Source organism: Zalophus californianus, chromosome 17 (assembly GCF_009762305.2).
Source record: "Zalophus californianus isolate mZalCal1 chromosome 17, mZalCal1.pri.v2, whole genome shotgun sequence".
Classification (NCBI taxonomy): Eukaryota; Metazoa; Chordata; class Mammalia; order Carnivora; family Otariidae; genus Zalophus; species Zalophus californianus.
Genome location: NC_045611.1, coordinates 12,850,010 through 12,866,744, shown reverse-complemented (window position 1 = coordinate 12,866,744; position 16,735 = coordinate 12,850,010). Strand labels below are relative to the sequence as shown.

The 16,735-nt window shown below is 44.9% G+C and overlaps 1 protein-coding gene across 2 annotated transcripts in view; it reads left to right on the top strand.

Moving 5' to 3' along the window:
* Positions 1-16,735, top strand: part of ST3GAL2 (ST3 beta-galactoside alpha-2,3-sialyltransferase 2) — a 49,778-nt gene that overhangs the window by 16,823 nt on the left and 16,220 nt on the right. The gene's annotated exons all lie outside the window — the stretch shown is intronic.

Sequence of the window (16,735 nt, the reverse complement as noted above, 5' to 3'; positions counted from 1 at the left end):
GGTGAGGCTTGACTCATCTCTTCCTTCTTGGTACCCTCAGCTCTGTCCTCCCCCGGTGCTCTGGCTGGTGGGTATTGCTCTGATACACTCCTCCAAAGGCCTCTGGGATAGACCATGGAAACACATCACTAGATCCCACCTTTTTAGAGGTAGAGGCCTACAGTTGGGACTTGGAATGCCGGTCTCTGAGGTCATCTGCCCCATGGCATACCCTTGGGTATGCCTGCAGTGCCTAGGGGAATGACTGAAGAGAGGGGGCAGCCCTCCCAGGGGAAGCCTGGATGGCAGAATGAAGAAGCCCTGGGTGGCAGGCAGTCTGGAGGGGCTGGGAGAGGCCTCAAAACAGATGAACTCCATTCTCTGCTCTTTGACAGAGCAAGATCCACAAGGCATAGAAAGAAGGGTTTTGCTAAGGGGCAGTGATGCAGCTATCCAAGGATGGAGAGGACTGGGGTCCTTTCTGTGGGGTCTGCCACTTCTTGGTGGTGGTAAGTATTTGTTGAACGAACGTATCCTCTGCTTTTCTCTTGAGATTCAAAACATAGACATCGAGACAAGTGCAGAAAGAAGGAAGCCCCAGCAGCTTTTCTGCAGCTCTTCAGTTATACATCTGTGGTATGACTGAGATCTGAACCATAAGCAGTGATGCCAAGCCACCCCACTTTGAACGTTATCTCTAAAGAAAATCAGAGCAGACTATAGGCACCATAGTCCCCTGTCCCTGGGAGGTGGTACAGTAAAGTTTAATTGTCCCAGGGAGGCAGAGTTGGGCAGTAAGATCTAAGCTTCCAGCTTTCCATACTCCTCTCTGGCTTGCCCTGGGCCACCATTCCTTCATCTCACTCCTGCTTCCTCTAAAAGTCCCCAAGGAAACTTAGATTTATTGTCTAATCTCCTGCCTTCAGGGTCTTCCACCTGTCTCCTGCTCTCTTAATGTCTGAGGTTTTCAGTCCTATGGAGAAACTCCTTATTAACTTTGTCTTTTCTAGAATCTTGCTGCCATCTGTGGCTAGAGAGCCCTTAGACAACTATGGTTGGGCCTTGGGGAGCTGTTTAAAACCAGCTCAGGGCAGGCCTGTGTTCTGTATGCTCTAGTGAAGTGGCAGTCAGGAAAGATGTGACAGGCCCTGTGACACATAAGCTCTGCCCCAGGATAGACCTAGCACTCCTCTCTGCACAGCCTGGGTAAGGGTCAGCCGGGGCAGAGCTGACTATGAGACCTCAGGTCTACATGTCCACGCCACCTCCCTGGAAGCTGCTGCTTGACAAGGTGGGGGGAAGGGGCAGTACCTGTGGTTAGCCAGGAAAGGAAGCTCTCGAGCAAGACCCTGGTGGTGCTGGCCCGGGAGAGGCTGGAGTGGGGATGGGAGTGCTGAGGAATTGGAGCCGGGGCTGTGCAGTGGGGATTATCCTCTTGATGCCTGTCCAAGGTCATGGGGCCCCAGCCTAGAAGAGTTGCCCAAACTGGGGGCTGACCGAACTGTGACCCTAAACCTACCCAACTCAGGCACACAAGCATTGATCTAGAAGCTTTATGCCTTTCATCCTTATAGAAACCCTTACAGAGATGGATGGTATTCCCATTTTACAGATAAGGACGCAGATCGGAGAGGTTAAATGGTTAATCGCTGACAAGTGGTGATGCCAGGATGTGAGTCGAAATTTTTCTGGGTGCTTTCTTCTTCTGGGAGGCTTGACTGGAAAGGGGCTTTGAGCTGGGGTGAACAGATGGGAGATCTCCCAAGACCTGGCTGGAAAGAATTATAGCCTGCAGTGCCTAGGGGAATGACTGAAGAGAGAGTTCCATTTTAGCAGCCCTGGTGTGTCTCTGCTGACAGAAATTTAAGAGCGGGGCACTTTGTTTACACACAGAACTTTCCCACTGCCTCTGACTTGTTAAGTCTGGTTTGTACCTGAGGCCACATGTTTCTTGGTAGTCCACAAGAAATTGGAGAAAGCTTTCACTTGTAGAATGTCAGGAGTGGAAGAGTGGAGGCAGAATATAATTATCACTTCATCTGCATCCTTATATAATGATTTATAAAATGATTTCAAAGCATTTCTTCATTACCATGACTTCCTCTCATTCTTCTAATCCTGGGGTTATATATGGAGATGATACTCAGCTGGACAAGTATTTTTTGATGCCTGTTGTATGTAGGCCAGTGCTAGGTCCCACAGTGATACAGAAATGATGAATTAAATAACATGGTCTCTGCCCAACCAGAGTTTATATTTTGAGTGAAGGAGATGAACATGTACGTGTCTTTTTTAGGCTCTGTATAAGATCTTAATAAATATGGCCCAGATTTGGCCTGTGATCCAAACTAGTTCATAACTCCTAGAGGATTGGGTATAGTGAGAGATGAAGCTTAGGAGGTGGCCTAGTTTGGGGGTCTCTGAATGCTATGCTAAAGAGCCTGACCTTGGTCCTTATGGGCACCCCATTTCACATGCTTTCAGATGCAGGAGGATGATGAGTTTGTTAAGTCTGAAGTGCCATATGAGCATGCTAAAGAGGCTGTTGAGAATGTGGGTCTAAAACTCAGAGTAGGGGACGCTTGGGTGGCTCAGTCGGTTAAGCGTCTGCCTTCAGCTCAGGTCCTGATCCCAGGGTCCTGGAATCCAGTCCCGCATCGGGCTCCCTGCTGAGGGAGTTTCTCCCTCTGCCTGCTGCTCCCCCTGCTTGTGTGCACTCTCTCTCTCTCTCTGACAAATAAACAAACAAACAAACAAACAAATATCTTAAAAAATAAAACCCAGAGTAGAAGGGTAGCAATGAATTTGGAAGGGGATGGGGCAAAGAAGTGAAGGGGCTGAGGGCAGAACCTTCGGGATGCATTACAAGCTGAAAGAAACAAGGAAGTGTCCAAGTCAAGAAAGTAGATTGCAGTGACTTAGAAGTCAAAGTGGTGTCAGCAGGACCAAACAGGAGATAGTCAGTGAAGAAGAGGATGAAGGTAGGATTGCTTTCTTCTGGTTGTTCAGGAAAACAAATGAAAAGAGAAAGTGGCTTGCTGCCTGGTGACAGCCTAGACTAGAATTTGGCTCCTGAATCCACTACTCTCCTCCAACTCCTCCTCCATTTGTTTATTTGTTTGTTTAAGTAATCCCTACACCCAACATGAGGCTCGAACTCATGACCCCAAGATCAAGAGTTGCCTGCTCTTCCAACTGAGCCAGCCAGGTGCCCCAATCCACTGCTTTTCTGATGTAATTGAAACTGAAGGCTGAGAACTCAGAGTCAGATGGGCCTTTCATCAGGGGTGTCCTTACAGCCAATATGCATTTTTCCCTGTCCAGAAAAAAGACTGCAGAGTGGTCAAGTCGTATGAAAGAGAAGCTGACAGCTTGGGCGGCCTTCCCCTGTGAAGGCCTGGTCAGACCACATCTGAAAGATCCTATTTGTATGTCTACCCACCCCATCCCTACACCCACGGTAGACTGTAATGAAAATGGGGTGGGGATGGGAGAACAGTTTTAATTGGGACTCTTGATCAGCTTACCCCTGGCTATCTCAGTCGGCTTCCTTCAGAGTGCTGGCTGGAGTTCTGTGAATCTTGTTAGAGATGGTTTGATATGCCTTCCCAGGAGACTGGTATTGGCAGGGATCCCCAGTTCCTTTGTACAGATGGTTTAATCCAACTCATCCAGTCAAGATGGCACTGTAAATTTATATCTAAACACATAGCAGTAATACACAAAAAGATAAAATTCTAAAAACATAGTCATACACTCCCCCTCCTTCCCCACACATGAAACGACAAACATCCCTGTAATGAGAAATGGAGCAGGAACACAAAGAGGAGAGCAAGGCTGAAGCTGCTGGTCTCTGAGTCTGGAAGCAGGAAGAAGCAGCTGGAAATCTGGGGCAACAGAGCTATAAAGTTCTCCACGTGAAGCATGGGATTAGAGTTTGTACACTGCTTGAACCCAGGGGCTGGAAAAGTAGGCTAAAAAAAGTTGCTTCCAACCCTGTCCTGGGGCTACAACTTATTATAAAGATGCTTATCTAGACAGAAAGAACCTCGCATCCTGGACCTAAGCTGAGTGACTGCTCTAAGATTTGATTCTAGCCTGGGAGAGCCAGAGGACCTGCGGGGGTGCTAGACGGGGAGGCAAAAGTAACATATAAGAGAAAAGATGAATTTATACACTAAAATTTAGAAACGTGAGGAAAACTAACGAGAAAAAAGAACCATTAAAAATCAAAGAAAAATTTACCCCAGAAGAAATGAAAATAACAGAGTAATTAGAAAGTGTCTTTAATATAAATAGGTCAAGGACCCTCAGAGAGATAAAGAAACATGAAATCCATTAAAGAAAAGAAAATGAAGTTATGAGAGGTGCCTGGCTGGCTCAGTCAGCAGAACGTGTGACTCTTGATCTCAGGGTCGTGAGTTCAAGCCCTGTCCTGGTGTGGAGCCTACTTAAAAAAAAGAAAAAGTGAAGTTATGAAAGGAGAAAGAAACAGGAAAATGTCAGTATGGAAAGTACTAAAAATTCTGGCAGTGAAAAATAGTGTCATTCAAATTTGAAACAATAGAACTCTATCCTGGACACAGAGAATCCATGAATTGGAAGCTGACATTGGGGACTCCATCCAGAAGGCATCATGGACGTGGAGGACAGATTGAGAGGCTTTAGCGTGCATCTAAGAGGATTTCCAGATACGACTCAAGAAAACGGCAAAGAATATTTGAAGAGAGAATGGCTGAGAATTCCAGAACTGAAGAAATAGCATGAATACCAAACAATAAAGAGATATCTAGGCATAATATAGTGAAACAGCAGGCAAGAATAAAGAGAAAATATTAAAAACTACCAGAGAAAGCAAGAATTCAAAGGAATGACGATTAGACTGATGTACATCTCATCAAGGATAGACGCCAGAAGATGATAGGTTATCTTAGGGAAGCTAGAACTCTCCACCCACTATCATTCAAGGATGAGGTGAAATAAAGGTATTTCTGGACATACTAAAGCAGTTTTATCCCCTACAGACCTTTGCTAAAAGATCTACTAAAGGTATGCTTCATTAAGAAGAAAAGCCCAGGGAAAGAATTAGGTTGCTAGCACCATCATAAGCACAGAAACAGACACATAATGTTGATAAGTTTAATTAACTGTAGGACAGTATGTCAGGATGCTTTCTGCTATAAGTAACAGAATAACCCACAGTGACTTAAACTCTTAAAAAAAATAGTTAATTCATTTATATTGAGAAATATGGAGGTAGGGAATTCCAGGGTTGGGGCATTGGTCCCTGGATCATTCCATCTTCCTGCTCTGCCATCCTCAGGGTGTAAGATATCTCTCCTCATGGTTTTGAGATGACTGATGCAGCTCCAGGCATCATATCATAACATCCCAAGCAGGAAGGCAAGGAGATGCTAGCCGAAAGGAAGCTTTTGAATGTGTCTCTTTTTCAGGAAGGAGACTCTTCCCAAGAAAGCCCCTGTAGAGTAGACGTCTCCTTCTGTCTTCATTGGCCCAAGCTGGTCCATCCTTAGACCAATTCCAGATGAAAGGGAGCAGGTTCACTGTGGTTGGCTTGCACCAGCAGGCTCGCCTCCTCTCCTGGGACTGGCTCCTTTGTTGCCTGAGCAAAATCAGGATTCTGTTGGCAAGGAAAAAGGGAAGTAGCTGCTGATAGGCAATCAGCAGTGCCTGCCACAGATGGCAAAACACACAAAAATCCAGTGTCTGATTTGTCTTTTAATTAAAGAAAAAAAAGGAAAACAAATTGTTGACCACAGTGTCAGGGAAGAATAAGGTTAGAATGAAGTAGGGAATTTCATTGTTAAATGTACACTTGCACACTTCATTAAAAAAACGTATATATGCTAACAATGTAAGATAACCACTTAAAAAAAGAGAAGTATAATTTCCAAGCCAGGAGGAAAAATAATGGTGGGATCAGGGTTTGCATAGCCTATCAATCCAACAGAAGTCAGGGAAAGCAAAAAGAACTAAAGAAATAGTGAAGAGAAAACACAAAGTGAAGTAGTAACAGAAGTCCAAATGCATAAATATGGTGGATTACATTCAAGTTTTAAAAAAAAAACCTAGGGGCACCTGGGTGGCTCAGTCGGTTAAGCATCTGCCTTTGGCCCAGGTCGTGTTCCCGAGGTCCCTGGATTGAGCCCTGCATTGGGCTCCCTGCTTAGCGGGGAGCCTGCTTCTCCCTCTCCCTCTGTCTGCCACTCCCCTTGCTTGTGCTCTCATTCTCTCTCTCTCTCTCTTTGTCAATAAATAAAATCTTAAAAAAAAACTATCATATCAGATAAAAAGCAAATAAATGTTCTGGAGCATGGAGAGACCTGTCAGTGAGAGTCAAAAGACTTACTAGGAACGGCTCTGGCCATTGTCACCAGCAGGTTCTGTTCTTTAAATGACTTTCTGTTCCTTGCGTCATCTTTCCTCCTCTCTCCCCAGCTGTTTCTGTCTGGCCTCATCGGCGTCGCTATTTGGATAACGGTGTTTTTCTAGACTTTGCTTCCTGCCCTAGCATGGATGTGAATGGCGAACTCCTGGACTTTTCCCCTACAAGAACCAAGAAGTGAGACCCCTTGAGTGTGGAGCAGGGCTCGGCCAGAGTGGAGCAGGGAGTCGATCGGAAGGAGCCCCATATCTCGGTGCTCCTCCTGCCCCACCCTCTCCCATCCCTCAGAGCCTGGCATTCCTCCCCTTGGAGCCTACCTCTTAAGGTGCAACATGGATCCTCTCATAGTGAAGACTGAGGGGTTATTTTTCTAGGACCTAATTGGAAGTTAGCCAGAGTGATGACCATAGGCTTTAGGAAATTTGTTCACTTTTGCTCTCTGGTTTCCTGACTGCTAACCCCGAGCAGCATCTGCAGAAGTACCAGAGCTGAGGGCTCAGAGTGGATGTGAAGTGAAGGAAGGGAGGCACTGGAGAGACAGGCTGCCTGAGGGTGTATCACTGGGGCTCCAGGAGGGTCTGAGTCACTAGGAGAACTATGATGGGGCTGTGCCAGGGGCTGGTGCCAAGATGTTGGAATGAGATGACTTGACTTAGCCAAACATGCAGAGGTGAAGCAACCCGTTCTCAGGCACGTCAAGGGCATGCCTCACTGGGTTTGAGTTGTGTGTGAGGGCGCGAGTATCAGGCCTCTTCCTCAAGATAATGACTGGCACCCCCAGGGCACCTTCTGCCGGGATAGGCTGTTGCCACACCCAGGAGGCAGGGGGTTTGCTCGGTTGCTAGGTTGGCAGGTATCTGGGGGCATAGAGAACCCTTCAATTGTCACACCCCAGTTAGTGGGAAGAACCTCTGCGGTAGCCAGTGGGTGCTCGTGACAGGAGCACTGGCCTTGGAGCCATCAGACCTGGAGTGGCATTAAAGCTCTGTCACTTACTGCTTGGCCGACCTCGTTCAGTTAGTCTTGGGGTTTCTGTGAATACTAAGTGAGAGGCTATGACCCAGAATGCTCAGAAACTCATATAACATCATGCAATATGAGTAATCTGTGGTTTGATGCCTTTACATTAAGGCTCTGGGACACAACCTCAAGCTGTGTGTCAGTGGGTGGAAAGAGGGTACTTTGTCAGCATCTTGCTGGGTTTTTTTTTTCCTTCTCCCCACCCCTTCCAGATTCAAGCCTCCCCTTCCCCCCATCCTCCGAGCCTTATTTTGACATTTCTTTTCTCTGCCTGCCAAGAAGATTGTGTTCAGCTGCACTGGTCTGAGGCTGTGCTATCCTGTGTTTCATTAGGTTAATTCGATGGTTTGTCTCCTGGGAACTGACCAGGGAAAGGCTCTAAAACTGCCCTACCCTCCAAAAGCCAGTCTCCCCGACCCTGTTCTCTTTGCTGCTTGATCCGATATGCCTGCTTTTCCTCTCCTCTATCTGCAAGCTAAAGGCCCCCTTTAGCTTCCATTAGTTGCTCAAGCATGCATCCCTTGATTGGTAGAAGGCTCTAGGGGGAGGGAGACCATCCATTATTTAAAGCCCTTGCTGCCCCTGACCTTCTGGATTATGTTCGCCAGTTCCTCTGTTCCGCCTCAGCGTCTCAAGCTCGGCCAGCCATTCAGGGGATATGTATTGTTGAGTGGTCTCACCAAATTTGCTAAATTTGTGACCACAAACCAGTCAGAAGATCCAGCATTGCTCTGCCACCTACTAAATTTTCCATGTGACTTCTCTTGTCTTTTAGAGGACTGTTTCACACTGTTCTCTGTCAATGTCCAACCCCAACAATAAATCACTCCCTGTGTCTGTGCCCCATGCTCTGCTTTGCCTCCTTTTTCTCAGGTAGACCCTCTCCATGTAGGCGTGGGTTCCATCCCTTCTTACTACTCAAGGATTTTGCTTCTTGACTGTCCTCTCTTTTTCCTGCAGCATTAACCTTTCACTCTACCAGCATACAGACATTCTGCAGTATCTCCCAACTTAACTCCCCATTCTACTTTGTCCCATTCCTTTTATTTTTGGGTAACACCTTTACTGAGTTATAATTCACATAACATACAGTTCACCCATTTCAAGTGTACAGTTCAGTGGGTTTTAGTCTATTCACATGGTTACGCAACCATCACCACAATTTTAGAAGATTTCATCACCTAGAAGGCAGTGCCAAACCCATTAGCATTCACTCCCTATCTCCCCCCAACTCCCCACCCTAGGCAACCACTATCTGCTTTATGAATTTGCCTAATCTGGAAATTTTATATCATATATATTCTTTAAAGAATGAAAATTTAAAATACTGTTTCCACCAACTAGATTAAGGAGTAATGAAATGCATTACCCAGTACTTCTGAAGCCTCTGTAGGCCCCTCCCTGATCTTATCTACCTTCCTATCCCTCCAGAGGAATTTCCTGAATTTATATCATTTCTTTGATTTTCTGTATTGTTTTATCTTCTATATATGGAGGCATACACTTAGCTTTGCATACTTTCTAACTTTTAGTGAACTCCTACTATTGACATTCATTCAGGACTTACTCTTCTTGCTCAACATAATAGTTTTTCGGACACATTCATCCCTACTGATGTCTGAAACTAGAGTTCATTCATTTTTTTCTGTTTGCAGTTTTCAGCTCTTACCCAGTGGTGTCTTGACCATCCTTGTTACGTCTCTTGGTGCATATGTCCCTATGTACCTGGTAGTAGAAATACTAGAGTTGATTACACACCTATCAGAAAGGCCTAAAATTTTAAAAATAGAAAATTTCAAGGACATGGAACAAATGGAACTCTTGTACATTACTGGTGGAAATGTAAAATGCTCCAACCACTTTGGAAAACTATTTGATAATTTCTAGTAAAGTTTAGCCTACACCTACCCAATAATTCCACTCCCAGGTATTTACCCAAGAAAAATAAGAGTAAGTGTCCGTAAAAAGACTTATACAAGAAGTTCAGGGCAGTTTCATTCATAACAACTCCAAATTGGAAGCAACTCAAATGGGCAGAAGGCTACAGACACGTGCAGTACAGACGAGTCTCCAAAACATTGCACTGAGCAAAAGAAGCCAGATACACAAGAGTACATAATATGTGTTTATATGAATTTCAAGAGCAAGTAAATGTAACGTATGGTGAGAGAACTCAGAAGAGTGGTGGACTGCTGGGTATTGATTAGAAAGTAACACAAGGGGGCGCCTGGCTGGCTCAGTCGTTAAGCGTCTGCCTTCGGCTCAGGTCATGATCCCAGGGTCCTGGGATCAAGCCCCGCATCAGGCTCCCTGCTCGGCGGGAAGCCTGCTTCTCCCTCTCCCACTCCCCCTGCTTGTGTTCCCTCTCTTGCTGTGTCTCTCTCTGTCAAATAAATAAATAAAATCTTAAAAAAAAAAAAAAAAAGAAAAGAAAAAGAAAGTAACACAAGGGGAAGAACCCAGAAGAGCCCCGGGGCAAGGACTGGGACTCTCTCGCTGGCTCCGTGGGCAATCTTAGGACACAGATTTTCCCTATCACTATGAAAAAAATTGAAACAGGCTCCACACCCAGCACAGAGCCCAACATGGGGCTTGAACTCACAACCCTGAAATCAAGGCCTGAGCCAAGATCAAGAATCAGATGCTCAACCAACTGAGCCACCCAGGTACCCCACAAGAGACTCACTTTAAATTAGAAGACACAAATAGGTTGAAATAAAAAGGATGGAAAAAAGATATTTCACCCTAATAATTACAAAATAAGAGCTGGGAAGGCTATACTAATATTAGACAAAAAAAGACTTTAAGACCAACAATCGTTACAAGACACAAAGAACATTATATATTAATAAAGTGGTTGACCCATTTAGAAGATATAAAAATTATAGGCATTTATGCGCTAACCACAGAGCCCTCAAAATATATGAAGCAAAAACTAACATAATGGAAGGGAAAAATAGATAGTTCTACAATAATACTTGGAGACTTCAATACTCCACTTTTAATAATGGCTAGAACAACTAGACAGGAGATCAATAAAGAAACAGAGGACTTGAATAACATTATAAACCACCTAAACCTATGAAAAATATATAGAACATCCACTCAACAACAGCAGAATACACATTCTTCGCAAGTACACATTTTTCAGAATAGATCATACGTTAGGCCACAAAACAAGTCTCAATACATTTTAAATGATTGAAATCATACAAAGTATCTTATCTAACTAGATGTAGAATGAATCTAGAAGTTATAAAAAAAGGAAAACTGGAAAATTCATAAATACTTGGAAATTAAACAACACACTCAAACAACCAATAGGTCAAAGAGAAATTACAAGTGAAATTAGAAAATACTTTGAGGCAAATGAAAATAAAAATATCTACCCAAACTTATGGAATGCAGCAAATACAATGCAAAGAGGGAAAATTATAGCTGTAAATAGTTACATTTAAAAAAAGAAGATCCTAAATCAACGACTTAAACTTTACACCCTAAGGAACTAGGAAAAGAAGACCAAGCTAAACCTAAAGTTAGTAGAAGGAAGGAAATAATAAAGATTAGAGTGAAAACAAGCAAAGGAGAAAACAAAAACAAGGGGATTGACAAGATGAAAAGTTGGTTCTTTTAAAACAACAAAATTGCCAAGGCTTCAGGCTAAACTGACAAAAAGAAAAAAGAAAAATCAGAGAGAGGATTCATATCACTAAAATCACAAATTGAAGTGGGACATTACAACCAACTATACAGAAAGTTGAAAGAATTATAAAAGTATTCAATGAACAATTGTATGCAACAAATTAGATAACATAGATGAAACGCACAAGTTCCTAGAAACACACAAACTACCAAAACTGACTCAAAATGCTGTAGGAAATATGAACATACCTATAACAAGTAAAGATAGTGAATCAGTAATCAAAATCTTCCCAAAAAAGAAAGCACCAGGACCAAACTGTCATAAACCTGAGAAGGCTAAGGGAGATGTGACAGTTAAATGTAATGTGGGATCCTGGGACAGAAAAGGGGCATTAGGGAAAAGGTACTGAAATCTGAATAAACTATGGAGTTTAATTAGCAAAAAAAAAAAAAAAGTAACACAAGGGAATTAACTCTCTGTGGTGTTCAAAATGCTCTGTGTTTTCTAGTGGGTGGTTACATAGGTCAAAATTGATCAAGCTTTACATTGAAAGACCTCTGCATTTTATTACATGTGAATTAAACCCCAGTGGAAAAAAACAGATTGCCCCAAGTGGGGGTGAGATTTGGGGGAGAAATGAAACCCTATACTTAACCTGTTGTCAGGATTCACCTTAAGCTTTAAATCTGCTTAAAATTACAAGCAGCCTGAACTCACTGGATTTGTTAGTGATTCTAAATATTCAGCCTCTGAGAGAAAAACCATTCATTCCCACCCAAACCTGAGGAGGATTAATATCTTCAGAGATTAATCTCTGAAGATGTCCACACAAAGGAAGTCATAAAGTAAATTAGCCTAGGACAGCTGGGGGAGCTTTCTAGTCTCACATTCCGTTCCCACACCATGTTTTCTGTGAGAAAGATGGTTCTTAATTTTTCTTTTAAAAAAACATAAAACGCCACTGGGATATACTTATGTCTGTTTTTATTAAGTAATGCCAAATTATCTTCCAAAGCATTGTACCAATTTATTGTCTCAACAGTGGTGTGTTAGTGTTCTTTTTTTTTTCAAAAGATTTTATTTATTTATTAGCACAGTGGAGGGGAGGGACAGAGGGACAAGCAGACTCCCTGTTGAACGAGGAGCCCAATGTATGGCTCAGTCCCAGGACCCTGGGATTATGACCTGAGCCAAAGGCAGATAGATGCTTAACCAACTGAGCCACCCAGGTGCCCTGTGCAAGTGTTCTTAATACTCCATATCCTCTCCCAGCTCTTGGTACTGTTTGTTTTGTTTCTGTTTTTGTTTTTAATTTTCCCATAAAAATCCTAGAAGAGACTACAGGCACTAATGTCTATGACATTGGCCATAGCAACATTTTTCTAGATATGTCTCCTGAGGCAAGGGAAATAAAAGCAAAAATAAACTACTGGGAGGGACTACATCACAATAAAAAGCTTCGGCACAACAAAGTTAACAATCAACAAAACTAAAAGGCAACCTGAAGAATAGGAGAAGATATTTGCAAATAACATATCCAATAAAGGGTTAGTTTCCAAAATATATAAAGAACTTACACAATTCGAAATCCAAAAAATAAATAATGGGCAGAAGACATGAACAGACATTTCTCCAAAGAAGACATCCAGATGGCCAACAGACACATGAAAAGATTACCAACATCACTCATCATCAGGGAAATGCAAATCAGAACCACGATTAAATACCACCTCACACTTGTCAGAATGGCTACAACCCAAAACACAAGAAACAACAAGTGTTAGCGAGGATGTGAGGAAAAAGGACCCCTCATGCACTGTTGGTGGGAATGCAAACTGGTGCAGCCACTGTGGGAAACAGTATGAAGATTCCTCAAAAAATTAAAAGTAGAACTACCCTATGATCCAGCAATCACATTACTAGATATTTACCCAAAGAATATAAAAACACTAATTCAAAGGGATACATGCACCCCTATGTTTATTGCAGTATTGTCTACAATAGCCAAATTATGGAAGCAGCCCAAATGTCCACTGATCGATGAATGGATAAAAAAGATGTGTGTAGGGCGCCTGGGTGGCTCAGTTGGTTAAGCAACTGCCTTCAGCTCAGGTCATGATCCTGGAGTCCCGGGATCGAGTCCCACATCAGGCTCCCTGCTCTGCGGGGAGTCTGCTTCTCCCTCTGACCCTCTTCCCTCTCGTGCTCTCTATCTCTCATTCTCTCTCAAATAAATAATAAAATAAAATCTTTAAAAAAAAATAAAAAATAGGGTGCCTGGGTGGCTCAGTTGGTTGGGCGACTGCCTTCGGCTCAGGTCATGATCCTGGAGTCCCGGGATCGAGTCCCACATCGGGCTTCCTGCTCGGCGGGGAGTCTGCTTCTCCCTCTGACCCTCTTCCCTCTCGTGCTTTCTATCTGTCATTCTCTCTCTCTCAAATAAATAAAATCTTTAAAAAAAAATAAAATAAAAAATAAAAAAGATGTGTGTATACACGATGGAATATTATTCACCCATAGAAAAGAATGCAGTCTTGCCATTTGCAACGATGTGGATGCAGCTGGAAAGTATAATGCTAAGTGAAATAAGTCAGTCAGAGAAAGACAAATACCATATGCTCTCACTCATATGTGGAATTTGAAAAACAAAACAAACTAGCAAAGGAAAAAAGGAGAGACAAACCAAAGACAGACTCTTAGCCATAGAGAACAAACAGATGGTTACCAGAGGGGAGGTGGGTGGGGGCTGGGTGAAACAGGTGATGGGGATTAAGGAGTGCACTTGTCCTGATGAACACGGGGTGATGTAGAGAATTGTTGAATCACTATTTTGTACACCTGAAACTAATATAACACCGTATGTTGACTATACTGGAATTAAAATAAAAAAAAAATTCCTCCCAGAGCCCACTTTAAGACGTAAATCAGGTCATGACACAGCCTGCTTCAAAACCCTGCCGTCAGATTCATAATAAATCCTAATCCCTTCAAAGCCCCCTGTGGCTGGCGCTCAGCCCTCTGCGCCTTCCCCTCCGCCACCCTTGCCACCCTCTTCTGCTTTATGGGCCTCTTGTTCTCTATTTTAACAGGTCAGACTTGTTTCCTTCGCGTTCTCTTTGCCCGCTTTGTTTTCTCTCATGCATCCCTGTAACTTCCCTTTGTATCTGCACCTAGACCAGAAGCTCTGTGAGGACAGGGTGGGTGTGTCCTGTCCCACACTGACCCTGTGGCCCGGCACTGGCCCGTTAAGTATCAGTGGAACGCACAGACAAGTCCCCAGCAGCCAGATGGGCCCGGAAGACTGGCCTGCTTCCCTTTGTGGGTACCAGAGTGTGTGTCCTCCCTCCAGCTTTTTTATATTGGTGTGTGTATGCATGGGCTTAACATGAATGGTCAGAGCAGCTGCAAGGGAAAAATCAGAATCATGCCGTGGGCAATTGGAGGGCATGGGATTCCACTGGAGGAAGCAAGGTGCATGAAAGCACTTCACAAGGGTCAGCACTGGGTGACTTCTGGGATTTCGGGGTTCATGTCTAGGGGCCTCTGATGTTTCTTAGTCTCAGCAACATTTCCTCCCTGTGTCTCTACCCTCAACACATGTTGAGCCATTCACGTTCCAAGGAACAGCTTGATCATGGGGTTCGCAAAGGAAGGGCTTTTGCTGGTTACTCCACTTCTTTGCTCTTCTCAAACACCTTGACAAAACGAGGGTTTTTCCTCTCCCCCACGAAGCAGCTGGTTACCTCAGGTGCCCCCTTCATTGAGTTAAAATCCCAAGGAGTTAGTGACTTCCCCAGTGGGGGAGACATTCCTTTGGAGCCGCCCGCGCCAGCTTCTGCCCAGTCCCCACCTTCAGAGGCCACCGTGGACTGCCCACCAGAAACCAGGTCTCCGTGGAGAGGCCCCTTGGAAAGTCACTGCTTTCTTGGGCCACTTGCCTTGTGGTTGGCTCTCCCCAGGTCACAGGACCTGTAAACCAAGTTCTTTTCCTTAGATGTTGGTGTGGAAAGGGGCAAAGGGAGAATGGGAAGAGACAGTGACCTGGCTTCCTCTTTACAGACAATCAGAGAAAGGCCATGCATGGAGTCTGGCCTTCCAAATGGGTGCAGTAAAACATCCAAAGTAAAGCACCTTGGGGCCGGTGCTGCTGGAGCCCCTGGGAATTAGAGCCAGGTACCCCGGGTTAGACATATGAGGGAAGCTTCACTCTTGACTCTGGGAAACAGCTTCCGTGTCTCCTTGTCACTCGTCCCAGAGCGCTTTGGTCATTGAAAGGACTCACGGGCCCTTTTCTGTGCCCTGGCCGGTGACAGGCTTTGGAACCAGATAGATGTGGACACAGATCTCACCTCTACTCACAAGACTGTGACCTTAGGCAAGTTCCTCTACTTCTGTGAGCGTTATTTCCCCACCCAGAATAATGTTCTCCTTATTGGAATGTGCTAGTTCCATTCCCTGGTGGCTCTGTGGTTTGGCTTGGCTCCAGAAATTTGAGCTTCCACGAGTGGAGGGGGCAGCTGAGGTTCTTGAACACAGAGTCTGAGAGGCCTTCTCTGAAGCTGCCGGCAGCGGCTGGAGGACCCTGGCAGAACTGGCTGGAGCTGGGGCTTTCTGCAAGGAGCTGTGAGGCCCTGGGCCCAGGTCAGAACTGGGGCTAGCCAGATTTGGAGAAGAGCTAGTGGGGACCGGCAGGCAGCCCAGATTTAAGTGATCCCTGTGGCATGGAGTCAGGGCCCAGGGCCTCCACTCTTAGCCTTGTCCCTGACTCTTGCCCAGACTCCCTTGTACATAGAATGGATTCAGTCTCCTTTTCTCAGGGTACATCCCCAGACTACCAGCCTTTTCTCCCTGCTCTTGCCCGCCAGGACAGCACAAGGCCTCAGATTGTCTGTGCCCCCAGGGACCCTGGCATTCATCTCATCCATAACATACAGATGAAGGCAGCTGCCCAGACAGCTGTAGGTTAGGGGCGCTGAACCCAGCACCTCTGCATCCTGACGCAGTCAGGTTCTCTCCCTGGTGCCAGAGTTGGAAGGATTGTTAATGGTTCACTGAGCTAATGCCTCATCTAGAGCCCACACCCAGGAGAGGAGGGGGCAAATCCCAGGGCAGAGGCCCAGCCCTCCCCCACCAACCTGTCTCTTGCTCAGAGGAGCTTGTCACAGGTACTCAGAGGGTAGAGGGGGGAGTCATATATGCAATCTCCTGTAATCTTTCCTCTGGGCCGTTTTCAGTTTCACCTGAAATTAACCTCACATAGATGGACAAGGAACTTTCTTTTCTTTTCTTTTTAAAGATTTTATTTATTTGACAGAGAAAGACACAGCGAGAGAGGGAACACAAGCAGGGGGAGTGGGAGAGGGAGAAGCAGGCTTCTGCCGAGCAGGGAGCCCGATGTGGGGCTCGATCCCAGGATCCTGGGATCATGACCTGAGCCGAAGGCAGACGCTTAACGACTGAGCTACCCAGGCACCCCATAGATGGACAAGGAACTTTCTAAACCTGGTTCTTCCAGTGAGTCACCATGGACTCCAGGGAAATCACTTTATGCCCTTGTTTACCTTCTCGCTAATAAGTGAGAGAGCAAGCTAATCTCTTTCTCTGCAGTCCTTGAGAGCTATCTGTGAGTGGGTAGAGGGGAAAGCCCTTTCTTTTGTCCACCCTTTGGTTAAGTGGGCGTCTCCTCT